This window comes from Lissotriton vulgaris, chromosome 8 (genome assembly GCF_964263255.1).
Source record: "Lissotriton vulgaris chromosome 8, aLisVul1.2, whole genome shotgun sequence".
NCBI lineage: Eukaryota > Metazoa > Chordata > Amphibia > Caudata > Salamandridae > Lissotriton > Lissotriton vulgaris.
Window position 1 is genome coordinate 198,438,859 of NC_141696.1, and position 14,778 is coordinate 198,453,636.

Sequence of the window (14,778 nt, forward strand, 5' to 3'; positions counted from 1 at the left end):
TACCCTACTATTACACCCTCCTGGAGTTAGAATAGTAATTTTAACCCCTACACTATCCAACACTTACCCTACTATCACACCCCCCTGGAGTTAGAATAGTAATTTTAACCCCTACACTATCCAACACGTACCCTATTATTACACACCCTGGAGGTAGAATAGTAATTTTTACCCCTTACTTAAAATTAAGATTATGAATAAAAATTAATTAAATTATTTATTTATTTATTAATAATTAATTAATATAAATAAAATTAAATTAAATACTTACCCATACTTATGTTGTAATGGTATGCATTGTAAAAGCATATGAGATGTAATGGCACTCGTTGTAATAGCATGCGTTGTAATGAATGTAGCGTTGTAATAGTTTTGTTGTAATGGTAGGTCGTTGTGTTTGTATGCGTTGTAACGTCATACAACCAGCTCAGCAGTACTTCCATGGGCAATTGTATAGCACTGCGTACGCAAATTTGGTAATGGGAAGATTCGAAGAAGAAAACATCCTGTCAAACCAAGAATGGAAGCACCAAATAAGAGCATATTACAGATACATTGACAACATTATCATGGTATGGGCAGGAACATGTGAGGAGGCTGCGTCGGTCATAAACAAATGGAACACCATTAACGAACATATTCAATTCACCAGTGAAATCTCGGAGACACATATAACATTCTTAGATGTATTGATCACTAAAACAGAAAAAGGTTTGGAAACGGATATTTACCGTAAAAAAACGGATAAGAATAACACGCTCCATTATAATAGTCACCATCAAATATCACTAAAAACTCATTTACCTCTATCCCAAATGATGAGAATAAAAAGAATAATATCTGATCCTGAGAAATCCGATTTGAGAATATTGGAAATGGCAGAGAAATTCAAAGAAAGGTGGTACCCTACCCGGGCCATAGAAAACGCCAAAAAGAAAATCCAAACCACCACTAGGGAAATTGCTCTAAAACCATCAAAAAAACCAGCAAACACCAGGACAGTGGTAGTGTCAAGATGTTCCACTTCAAGCAAAGCTTTCAAAAGAATTATCAATAAACATTGGCAAATCTTGACTATGGAACCAGACTTCAGGAATAGCTTTGCCCAGCGTACAATTTTTGTTTATACTAGAAATAAGAACATCGGAGAAATATTACAACAGAAACACACACAAACAAAGACATACCGTGGATTGAAACCGTGCATGAACTGCAACAATTGCAGCAATATTATTTGTGGAACTGTTGGCAATCACCCAATGAAGGGGCATAAATTCAAACTTCAAGTAACAGCAACCTGTGATACTAGTAATCCATACTAATATAATAAAGAGAGAGCCCAAACCTTTGAGGCGGGTAATCTCAGGAACCACAGCACCAAACACAACACCCAATACAGCATTGGAAACAGCAGTTGCAGCAGAAGGACATAGGCTATGCAGACGCCCACCATATACATTTAAAATGTAAAAGAACCGTGCCAGCAAAGTAGTCCCTTGTGGGCGTGTCTGCGTTGTGCTGTGGGCGTGTGCTGGGGGCATGTCAAACGCTGGGGGCATGTGGTACGTTCCGCCCTTCATGCCATGTCTCCTATCGTGTGCTAATCCCACCCTGATCCCTTTAAATACCCCTGCACCCCATAATCATATCCCACCCTTACTCCTTAAAATACCCCAACACCCTTAAACACTAACCCATCTTAACCCTATAAATATACCCTGTACCCCAAAACCCAAACCTAAACCCTAAAAATACCCCTGTACCCCAAAACCCAAACCTAGCCCTGAACGCTATAAATACCCCTGTACCTCAAAACCCAAACCTACCCCTGAACCCTAAAAATACCACTGTACCCCAAAACCCAAACCTACCCCTGAACCCTAAAATACCCCTGTACCCCAAAACCCAAACCTACCCTTGAACCCTTAAAATACCCCTGTACCCCAAATCCAAACCTACCCCTGAACCCTTAAAATACCCCTGTACCCCAAAACCCAAACCTAGCCCTGAACCCTAAAAATAACCCTGTACCCCAAAACCCAAACCTACCCCTGAACCCTAAAATACCCCTGTACCCCAAAACCCAATGCTAGCCCTAAACCCTAAACATACCCCTGTACCCCAAAACCCAAACCTAGCCCTGAACCTTTAAAATACCCCTGTACCCCAAACCCCAAACCTACCCCTGAACCCTAGAAATTCCCCTATACCCCAAAACCCAAACCTAGACCTGAACCCTAAATATACCCCTATACCCCAAAACCCATACCTATCCCTAAACCCTAAAACTACCCCTGTACCCCATAACCCAAAACTATATCTGAACCCTTAAAATACCCAAACACCCCAAAACATATACCGCAGTACCCCAAAACATATACCCCTATACCCATACTTACCTTATCCAAACATTTAAAAAAAACATGCTTTTACCATTCATGCATTTACAACGAATTTCGTTGTAAACGTATGCGTGGTAAAAGCATATAAAATGTAATGCCATGCGTTATAATGGCATTGCGGAGTCATGGTACTTTCGTAATGAAAGTATGCGGAGTGATGGTATGCGGAAAGAAAGTTGCGGAATAATGGGTGTTTACCCTCACCCAGTAAGTACATTGGTGGCACGGCGGCCCACATCTCCAGCAACATACTCATATTTTTTCACCACCCATTTGAAAAATGCACAGGTCTCTCTCATTGATGGCCAGCACCAACATACACTTTTAGACACACTCCCGCCACAAGTTCTAGAATTGCGAACTTTAGAGCTGGGGAGCTACGTTCGAATTTCGGCATCAGCTCAACATCCTGTGATTCCAGGCAAATCACTTTGTCTCCCCGTGCCTACCACAAATTAATGCGTTTTTCTGTAATGTAAATTGTGCTCATGCCATTTTGTCGAGTTCGCGCTATATAATATTGCAAGGAAAAATAAAGTAGGGAAACTCGAGTTCACACACTAGTGAATGCGCACTCTAGAGTGCATCAGCAGTGCACTGTGAATCGGAGCGTTTCACAGGCCTGTCACAGATAAGAAATGCTATCTAAACGAAATCCTACAAAACAATATACTACTGGCCGGCAGCAATTCATACCCGAACAACGTCGGGACGGGCTGCTAGTGTTATGTATTTACTCAAATGCCCATGTGGAATGGTCTACGTGGGTAAAACCGAGAGAAAGTTGAGAATTCGTAATAACAAACATAAGTCGAACATCAGAACCCAGAACCTGAAGTCATCCGTTGCGAATCATTTACTGGAAGGAAAACACAACATATCACAACTGAGATTTATGATACTGGAAGTGATTGAAAAAAAGGAAGGAATAGACAACAATAAACATTTGTTGAGACATGAAAATTATTGGATCATGAGGATGCAATCCTATAAACCATATGGTTTAAATGAACGAATCGAATTTGCATGTTACCTGTAATAACATAGTTCTGTCTCTTTAGAACTGTCACTGTCACTAACATCATGTATTGGTTACATACTGTTATGTGAATTTTTTCACCATCATACGGCTGATACATCGTTTACACATTTGACACTCCCCCATTTGGTTTTCTTTTTATTTTTATTTCACCTTACAATTCCTTTTAGTGCATACTGTAACAGAGCACTGGATTGTATACATATTGTAGAAACTATACACTATATCATGGCCGCCACAAACTCTATTGCCTTTAGTAGTCCATTTTTATTGTTTAGCTCCTAGCGCCGCCCGTACGCATTCGGGGCACCATATTGATTAGTTGCTTTAGAGACGCTGTAAGCAACTACGGCTTGAACGTCATGCTACACTGCTAAACCTCATGGAATTTCTCGTAGAACGCCCGACCGGGACAGAACTCCTGTTAGAACACTTACCCGAATTGAAGCGCTTGTTATTCAGTGCGCTGCATCTATATATTATTACATGTTGCTCATCCATCTTAAACCATGATCAAGGTTAAGAACTGTTTGTGCTTTACTTCCAGGACGATTGGAGGCACGATTATGATATAGAACGTGAGTAATACAATTTAGGATAAATCACGTATGATCCCACATTTAGAGCATGTTAATCACTCAATGTACCTCACACTATACTCACACTTTTGTTCAGAGTCACCACTGCATGGCACTCATTTCATTAAATAGCAAGTTGCTTGGTATTGTTTAAACCCATCAGATCATCGGATGCTCAGTGTATTATTATTTATTCATAGATATTCCTCCCTGATGAAGAGCTTTTTGCTCGAAATGCATTGGAGACCAATAAGCATTTATGATGAGTACAATAAGCATTTTTGAACACAGTTTGGAAAAATAACTCAATGATGAAAATTGAGGAGTTGAAAAAGTTGATTCGATTGAAATGAAATAAAAATCAAGGAGAAAAAAATCTGGTGAAGAATTGTGTTTATTGAATACAACAAGAAAGGATCTTAATTTGAAACACAAAAGTTGTGGTGAATGTAGCACATTACTATGCGATGTATTACATTGTGTGCTTTTACAACGCAGTCGTTACAACAAACACGTTGGTAGTATGTGATGCATTTACATCGCAAGTCATTACAACAACTTGAAGTAGGGGGCGCACTGGACTTAGGAATAGTATAATTTACTATTCCTACTCCAGTTTGTGCAACAGTAGGGAAGGTGTTGGAATTCATTGCTAATACTTCAGCGCCCCCTACAGCAAGTCGTTGTAATGACTTGCGATGTAAATGCATTGCATACTAACAACACAGTCGTTGTAATGGCCGCGTTGTAATAGTACTGCGATGTATTGACAGTGTGTAAACTCTGTTTCCCACTTGTGATCCCCCTTTAATATGGTTTGATCGTGGCACATCCTTTATTAGCCTGTCAAATCCTGCTTGAGTGTCAAATCCTGCTTGACTGAGTCTGCTGAGCTACAATGCATTACTTTAAAGGGAGAGGACAGAATGTCAAGACAATCCTTGTGTATACACTGCCTGGTTGCTGAAGAATTTTCCATTTGTCCTTACAGATATCTGTTTCTGTTTGTTGTGGCTAAACTGGGTTTTAGAGTTAGATGTGGCAGGGCATTAGGATTACCACAGTACACTCCCCACTACCCCCAGCCCTCACATCCAGGTTTAGTATGGCCAAAGACGTTCGCCATCTTAAAAATGGCCAAAGTGAGTAGGGTTGGACCGGGAAACATTTACGCCCTTGTTTAGGGCATTACCAGGAGTCATTCCCACCTACTAGTTCATGTCAGATAGAAATGAGGCATCTCCAGGCATTGGACTGGACCTGCTGGTTGTGACCTAAGAGGAGCCTCGAAGGAGTGGACCTGCTCGCTCCCATACCCAGGACAAAGTTGGTTCCAGAGGCTGACATTCTGTTCAAGCTACAGGGAAACAATTAGCTGAAAGCGGCCTTTCCTGAAACTGCCCAGCTGGCCAGTGGTAGTGGTGTGGGCCCTGCAGTTAGTCTCTGCCTAAAACCGTAAGAATCTGTAGGTGCGATTTCTGAGGTTTCGAGGTGGCTTTAAAAGTGTACTATTGTGGTGGATTGGAAAGTAAAATCTTTGATCAGCATGAACCTGGTTGGTGTATGAGGCCGACGCTCCATTGTGGTGGGCCTCAGATCATGCCTGGTTCCTGGTCTACTGTGATCATTGACTAATAATAGCACTTTGTGCTTCCTGGCGCTATACCTTGTTACAACCTTGCACAAAATCACATCACTGGTACCTCTTATTGTATGTTTGTCATTTTGGTGTCATTTAGTTTATTAAGTTTTACACTATTTTTATAATTCAGTTTGGGATTTTTATTGTTTTGCATTTTGACTTTATTACAGTTAAACCGGGGCATCTCCAGTTAGACACAAGCTTAGAGATGTTCCCCTTAGTGCCAGGAAAAAAACTTTGTTTATTACTATAGCAGTTACAGGAGGAGGGTGTGATTGAGCCAGTTGATTCATCAGAATGGTTTGTCCTAGTAGTGTGAGTGAAGAAAAAATCTGGCTCATTGAGGTTATGAGTTGATTTAAGGTCCCTCAACAAACAGACCATTGTGAGTTCTCATCCCCTTCATTAAATTCAGGAGAGGCTGGCACACCTTTAAGTAGTCTAAGAAGATGTTTACCTCTTTAGAACTCAAATTGGCATATCATCAGATAGAGTTGAAAGAGGAGTGCAGACATTTAACAACATTTATCATGCCTGATGAGGCATTTAAATATGTAAGAATGCCCTTTGGAATGGCTTCCGTATTACCCATCTACCAAAAGCTCATGTTTTTTCATTTTAAAGGTATGTAAGGTGTTATGGCATTTCAGGATATCATCTTGGAGATGGAAAAATTGAAGTAGAGTATTTGCATCATATCATTACTGGGAAGGTACTTTCAAACAAAGTTTACTGTAAGCTATTGAGGCATTACGCACACCTTGAGACAAGGATAACTTAAGTTCTTCTTTGAGGTTGTGTGACTTTTACTCCAGGTTTGTAAGAAAGGTTTCCCAAATAGCTTTGCCTTTGAGAAACGTGCCCAAGATGGGAGAAAAATATATTGGTATAACGGAACATCAAGTAGCTTTAGATGAGGTCAAGTGTTCAATAGTCCATGCTTCACCATTGTTTCCTTTCAATCATAGGTTACTGTGTGTTTTGTATGTTGATGCCAGTGCAGAACGCTTAGGAGAGATTTTTAATCAAAAGTGTTAAAGTGGTGAGAAAACTGTGGCCTTCGCATCGAGACCCCTGTCTTGTTCTGATATTCCTCCATTGAAAGGGGGGCTTTGGAATGCACATGGGCAGTTGAACATTTATAAACATATCTCTGGGGGAAAAGATTTATCATTCAAACCAATCATAAGCCCTTATTAGCATTACTCAATAGCAAAGGTACTGGGAAAGTCCTTGCGTGCTTTGTCAGAATATTATCCAACATATATAAATATAATTTTCGCACTGATTGCATTCCAGGTTGTTGCAACATTTTAGAAGATTGTTTGTCTAGATTACCTAATTTAGCTACTGAAAATAGGTTGGATGTAATTGAGAAATGTGTGTTTGCGTCCGTGGAGTATGTGTTCGCCTTGTGTAAAGATGAGTTTTCCAAAGATTGCTGACTGGAGGGTCTCAAGGCTGACGCAGAGTTGAAAAGAATTACTGAGTTTACCAGTAAGGGCTGGCCTAGTGAGAACCCTACTTTCCCCTGTTATGCAAGTGTTCATGAAGGTTAGAGATTCAATTTCTGTTACTGGAGATGTAGTTATGAAGGAGCAGTGTGCTATCCCCCCATAAGATATTCACCATAACATCATTTAGTTGGCACATGCAGAACATTTGGGTGAGACATTTCCCTAAAACTGGATTAGAAAGATTTTTGGGTTGCCTTATATAGATTCTCAAATATCTGGATATGTTCAGCAGTGTTCTATGTGTATGAATTCTAAAAAATCCCTTGTCATTAGTAAAGCAGATTCCATTCACTCTGATTTTCCTGACTGACCCTGGCATTAGTTGGCTTTAGATATTTTGGGTCCCTATGATAACTTTTCTCACGGTAAGGTGTATGCGTTTGTCCTCATTGATTATTTTTCGAAGTGCGTGGAGCTCAGGTGGGTATCTTGACCTACCACTAATACAGCTATTCAATTTCTTAGAGACTGTTTTCTTAGGGGAGGGTTTCCCACGTGTATTGTAATTCAATGAAAGGCAATTTCCTCTTTGAAAATACAGAAGTTCCTTAAGGACAAGGGGATTTTTCAGTGGAAGATGGCTCTATATTTGCCGGTCTTCAATGGTCTTGTTGAAAGGTTCAATAGAGTCAAGCAAGCAGCTTTGGCTCATAAGGTTGATGTTAAAAAGAATTGTTGCAGAAAAAAGTTGGGCATATCAATCTTCTTCCAATTCTATTACTGGTTTTTCCACCTTTGCCAAGTTAAAGCGCAGGGTTCCTCAGATTCCCCTTAATGCCTTGTGAATGAAGCAAGAGTTACCCGTTCTTCATCTCAAGAAGTGCATCACAAAGCTAAAGTCAATGTTTGTCTCAAAAGTGGCGGCGATAGCCTAACATTCAGTAGATCGAGCTTAAGGGTGGGTGGTTTCATCAAAATGAAGCTACTCTATCATGTAAAAAAAGGTGAGTCTACATTTTTCTGAGTTTTCAAAATAGGCTGGGGAACTCTTTTCCTTAGCTTAACAATGTTTCTTGGTGGAACATGAGTAGTTTAGCTAAAGTTTCCGAGTGCTTGCTGTACAGTGAGATTTCTAATTGTGTTGATGTGACCAACTTTGAGGGGTTTTCTGATTCTGGTTCACAATTTCCTTTTTTTGTTGTGGGCGCTGGAGTAACTAATCCCGATGTCAATTCCTCACCTGGCAGTCTATCTTCTGGTGCATGTGAGTCCTCTCAATCTTTTGAGTAACCAGGCGTCTAAGCTTGGAGTACAAGGTATTTCAAACAAAATTTGTACATTGAGATAATTTACTTTTAAGTCAAGGAAATGACTTTCAACTTGTTTTAGAGTTACCTGCGACTGAGAGCAATGTTAATAGTCAGGAAGAGAAATAATGGCACCTAAAAATGTGCTGATTTTATTCCAATTTGAGGTTATAAAGGGAGGTGATGTATTATATTCTCTTATTTATTTCATACAATGTATTATTATTGTTAATGTAACTTTGGAGTGTGGCTAGGTTAAACCTCGTGCAATATCATTTTTATTATCAAGATACCAATAACATCTGGGGGTGCTCGAGGGAACAGCTGGAAAACGGCCACTCATGTATCCAAGAGTCCTCTGTGACCGAAGGTTCACAAAGAGCAAAATGCACAAAATGCTCCTGTTCCCGCACAGAAAGCAGAATTATATCATCAGATTACCAGTCCAAGGAAATATCAGTCCGAGTCTTGTATGTTAGTTTTCTTCTTTATTTCCTCACCCTGTTCAAAGCCATAGGTATTATACAAGTGGCTAATGACAGCACAAAGGCGTAGCAGGTATAGCCGAGATGTAGCTTTCTGCTCGTGAACAGGATCTTTTTGTGTATTATTATTGTAGCCTATTGAATGTTGTGTTTCTTTTATGCCTCAGCCGTCTCTGCTGAGGCCAGACTCTTGAACTGTTTTTACTTGATTTAGATTTCTCACCTCCCTGGTCAGTTGGAAGTTGGCTGCTAAGCTGGCAATTTCCTTTCTACTTGCTGAGGACTTTTGTTCAAATAAACTTGTTTTTTCCCACTTCAAGCTTCCCTCATCTTCTCTTCAGAATGTTCCTATGGGAGCAGGACAAAGCTTGTATACTATCCAATAAAGGTATTTATTATTGTGATCACAATTATGCGCTTTAACCTTCAAGTCTAACTTCAATTATTTGAATTTGACGTACCTAAAATTTACAAAGGACACCAAGGGTCTAAATGCTTTAGAAATTATGAGACGATGCTTAAAGAAATCCGGGTGTCTTTGCAAGACCTACAAAATAAAAACAAATTATGCTAGTGAACACCAAGCATATGTATGAAATCCATGAATACTTGCAATCAGACTGAAACCACACAAAAGAAACACAAACTGTGAACCGCCCAATAACTTCCAGAAAGTCTAAAGCATACATCTCCATTATCCAAGAATTTAGGAAGTCTCTTCCTGTTGTGATCACAGAACTCAACAGGCATGTAATATTTTTCAAGCTTTTTATGCATACTGCATTCCACAAACTGGACACTTCAATGAAAATCTGTATTCCCACATATTAATCTGGGACACAGTGAAAGTACACAATCCATTCTGTCATCATGTCTGGCAAGAACCAGTGCTTTGAAAGGTGGAATATGGCGCTTTTAAAAGGGGGTGGCCTGGACCTATAACTAAAAGCCCTTTAACCGCTTCCGCGCTACCGCGTTTTCCCGCTGTGCGCTGGATTTTCAAAAATCGCGGGTTACGTGACAAAGCCAGCTCGTCATGCGCGTAGCGCAGGTAACACCCATGACGAGCTGGCTTTGTCATCCACGCGGAAGGGGTTAAAAGAGGTGTAATCTATGTAAGCAAGGGATTCGCATACTGCATAGGAAATAGAATGCTTTCGTAGACAAATTCATACATAATATTATATTACTGGACAAGGAATAAGCAACATAAGCAGGCAGAAATATATATATTTACCAGTTTATATAGCACCATTTTCTTGAACCATAAGCAATGAAACACTTAACAAGGTAAATATATAAGTAAGCGTTACCTAGCAGGTTTAAAATCATTGCCTTTGGACAGTCGAGTTTACAAAGGGGATAACCTGGTTATCCAATTGGAATGAAATAGTATTATAGGCCTTGGAACACCAATGGCAACCAACAGTGTCCACCATAGATACCCCTGTAGTCCCTTATGGCTACAGGATCCATAGAGATGGCCTCACAATCCCTTCTGCCTTTAGTATATTTTCTGCAAACCTTGGGAGTGCTTAGAAACATTCACAATTGAGGTAATTGGTGATCTAAAAATCTTAAATTGGATCCCCAACAAGGTGGGCAAATAGCACCACCCCTCTAATAGATGTGGTCCAATAGACATGGCATCTAATCCTGGCTAAAATGTGGGCGGTGCCCCCATGCGCTGGCATTTTAATGGGTTTGAGCAGCAAATAGTCCTGCAGCGCAGTCTCAGTTCTCTAAATTGGCCACATTATTTGTGTTTGGCAAATCGTGTTATCCTTATGCTGTGTCCCCTTTTCTACCACTATGAAGATAATTGAAACGCTCTTGCTGCGGGTAATTGGTTCCAAGGACAGATTCCTTGGCAGTGCCTAATTTGTATTTTAAAAAAATGTGCCAAGGCTCTCGTCAGAAGGCCACTGCAGCTTGCACCACCCATTGCCCCTGCCAGCGCTGCGAATGCCAGTACAAACACACTTACTGATCATCACACTGCTACCAGTACGACAATTCAGACTATTCCAGGCTCTCGATACTATAATAATGGCTTTGATGACAGGTATTAGTATTTTTTTATGTGTACTGCATTAAACAGCGCCACCGTGTGGCAGACTGTCATAAGTGCCGGTGTTGGCAATTAAGTGCCAGTGAGAGCACCAGACACCACCGGCTTAAATTAAGTACTGTTAGTAGGACAAGTCTCCATTATGGCTTACATTCATACATAGTTTTAGCATACTTGAAGGCTATACGGATATTTTTTACAAGACATCCACCTCGTACTCTGCTGTCCCTGTTTCGATGAAACACCATAACACACTATTTAGTGACAAGTTCCAGCTTTGCTCTTGCATAATAATTATAATTAGGAGGTGCAAAATATAAATCTGCAGAAGCATTCAGGGTGATATACAATTGATTCCATATGTTCCTAAAGTCTTTAGGTTGTATTTGTTCAAAGTGTTCAGGGCCATTTGAGAAATATATCCTGTACTCCGCGATGTTATAGAGCACACCAGTTCGTCCCAGGGCACAGGTATACACCCTGAAGTCACAGGGCCCAGGTACACTCCCTGCTGTCATAAGACCCAGACATAGTTCCCCACTCACACAGCCCAGGCACATATGTGCCACTTACATGTCACAGACCTACAGAAACAGTTTTTTCCTTCCGCCAGTGATGGTCAACAAGCACCCTATTTTAATGTACTTTTTTGTTTGTCTGGGTCTCAGCCCTGGAAGGCCCTGGCACACTTAGACCACCTATATAAAAACGAGTTCTGACTGTGCAAACACAAGAATCACCTGGCATGGAGCAGCCCATTAGAGGTGGGTATGGTTTTCATTGCAGCGCCACAAGTTATGGTTTGTGTTGCTACTCATAACTTGACAATTTCAGGTAATTTTCGTTTTTATTTCATTAGCACAACTTCGATTTAACTGTGGTTTTAGGGGATAATGAAAGATGATACTTTTGGGGAAAATCAGATTGGAAGAGGGTGCATTTTGTTTTTTGCCCAATGCAGAGATACTTGAGGATCTAGGTAGAGGCATTGGGTGGCAGAAATTGAAAAGTTTGATTGGTGGCCATGAAAAGGTGCTAGATAACAAGCCCTGTATTCTGGCAACATTGACAGTGAGGGCAGTAAGGGGTAGGGAGCATTCCCTGAGAAGATGTGATGTGCCCAAAGACTAGATACCTTCACCTAAAGCAAGCAAATTATCCTGTTTTTCTCCTGGGATGTGTGGATCCAATCTGGGGGTCTGTGGGTCTGCAGTTTCAGGGGTAGTTCCACAAGTGTGTTAAGAAATTCACTAAATATTTTTACCTGAAAAAAGTTAAAGCTATGAAAAATTATTCACTGTGCTGTCGTAATTTGACAATGACTGGGTTAGCGTTAAGCTTTTGATACACGTATTTTTCTTATCTTGGCCTTAGTGTTAAACGCCATTTTGTATGTTACGGCGGCCATTTTAGACAATGAGTTGCCTCGTGGTCAGCGTGCCCTTTAGTCCTTTGTCCGTACCACTGACCACTCGAGTTTGCCCAGCAACAGGCTATTTTTAGTAATGGTCAAGCTCGCACATGCGCAGTTCCGATTGACCAGTCATCACTTAGGAATGTTCCGCCAAACTGACCAGTGGTATTGTAACCCCTCCCATGAGTTGGCTGTGTTCCAAAAATGACCATATATGTGCCTAAAACTCTGTAACTGTGTACCGCCTACCTTTTTATTACTGTAAAACTGTATAAAAGAAGGACTTACACCGATGTTCGGTGTGATACTTCTTGCATTGCCGAAGGGTGCTGTAGGAATGTACCACCACCCCATGGGGTTTTAATAAACTTGTCTTTTACATTTTCTAGTTTCCGTGCCAACAGTTCTTATGGTGTAGCGGGTATTCTGCAAAGTATGTAGGTCTGAAGAACCCAATACCACAAATTGGCGACCACGAAGGGACTCATCGGCGACTCGGATGCCCGAAGGAGAGGTCGTGACGAAGGATTGGAAACTCGCCATGGACGCGTACGCTGCCACTGAGTGACCCGAGTCTTGGCACCCACGGTGTTTTCTTCCTTTCCTTCTGATCTGACCTTCCAGGTGGCGCCGGTCCCCGACTGAGATCCTGCTCGTCTGCGTTGCTGTACAGTGCCTGTTTGGCTGATTTGATCAAAGACCTTGGCAGTTGGAACCTGGATATTTGAGATTTGGGTAAGATTTGTGATTGGTGAGGTAGTCTGCGGACGCTTACCGTTGTTCTATGAACATGAATATGTTTTGAGTTAGCTAACATTTGAGTTTGTGAATTTGATTTTATATGTGCAGTGCACTTCACATAGGCAGGCATGTAGAGATATTTCTCTACTTTCGTTTGTACTTTGAGCGGCACATTTGTGTGAAGTATAGTAAGTGCCATTTTGCAGTATCACGTTTTCGTGGTACTTTTTGAACATGCCTGTTTTAAGCACACTCCGAGGGATGTGCTGTCTTGGAAATGGTACCACGTATAGATTAAATGAATCTCAGCCGGCTCCCCCAGAGGGGACCCCTAATCGTGAGATGTATATAAAGTTTGGCCTTCCCCCCATATTGTACAGTAAATTATGGAATAAATATACCAAATCTGATCCCGAGTTGCAATGGCCACTACATGGGTCGTTTGATTTACGAAAGGTTCAGTTTGTAGAACAATGTTTGTTTCAACGCAGGTCTAGACAGAATATGTTTGATTGTGTACGAATGTGGGAGAAAGCAGTGCGTGAGCGAATGAAGCGTGAGATTGCCTTGGCGGAAAAAGAGCAGCGCAAGGCTGCTCGAGATAAAGCTTTACAGCTGGAGGAGAAGGAGTTAGAGGAGAAGAAAGAGAGGGAGGCACGGGAACGTAATTTGCAAACGTCCGGTCAATTTTCTATTCGACGTCCGCTTTATCCTGTCCTTACTAATGAAATTGATGATTTTTCATTATTAGATCGATCTCCGCCTCCGTATGTCCAACCTACGGCTCCGGAAGAGGACTCTGGTGATGACGGCCGAGATAGTGCGAGTACGAGGTTAACTGTTAATAGAGCCGCGGAATTACGTGGTTTCGCCAGGAAACTGAATTTGAATAGAGTAACTATGTCAGAGGTTATAGCTGAAAAGGATAAGTGGTCGGAACGGGAACTGATGTGTTTTTTAAATACCTTTGCAGATGAAGTTATTGAACGGTTTCGTAAGAATTCAGAGGATTTAGAACCCAAGGATATGTCAGTTCATCATGAGAATATGCGTAAAGGTTTATTTGTTTGTGCAGATGCAGATCCCTTTTTCTTACGATTGGTCCAGCTACGGGATGAGGCGTCCAGATTACGGGAAGTACGAAAGGCATCAGAGAAGTCCGTGCCGGAGTCGACGGAGCAGTCCAAACAGTGTTCTATCCTTGGAACAGATAAGGGTTCTAAAGTGCATGTTATGCCTATGCGTGAAGCTGCACCTTTGTATGTTCCTCCTAAAGGGCAAGGTACCAGTGATGATAAAACGTCCGGGGATGCAAAAGGGTATTTTATATATAATTGGGTGTATACGCCTTGGAATAGAGCGGATGTTATGGCCTTGAAAAACGCTTTACCCGATCCCCGTAAAAATCCGGCAGCCTTTCATGAAGGGGGGGAGGGGGCTATTTCTTCTTGTGTTATGACGCTTGTTGATATAGATCTTTTCTTCGGATTAATTCTTCCCCCTGATATGTGGAGAGCGATCCGAAAGTTCGATGATCAGACCATGTTCGGAGCAACTTGGAAAGATATAGGCCAAGCTGATTTAGACAGGGAGCCTGCATGCAAACCTTGTCGGTTGATTTTAGACTTTCCAACAGCTATTT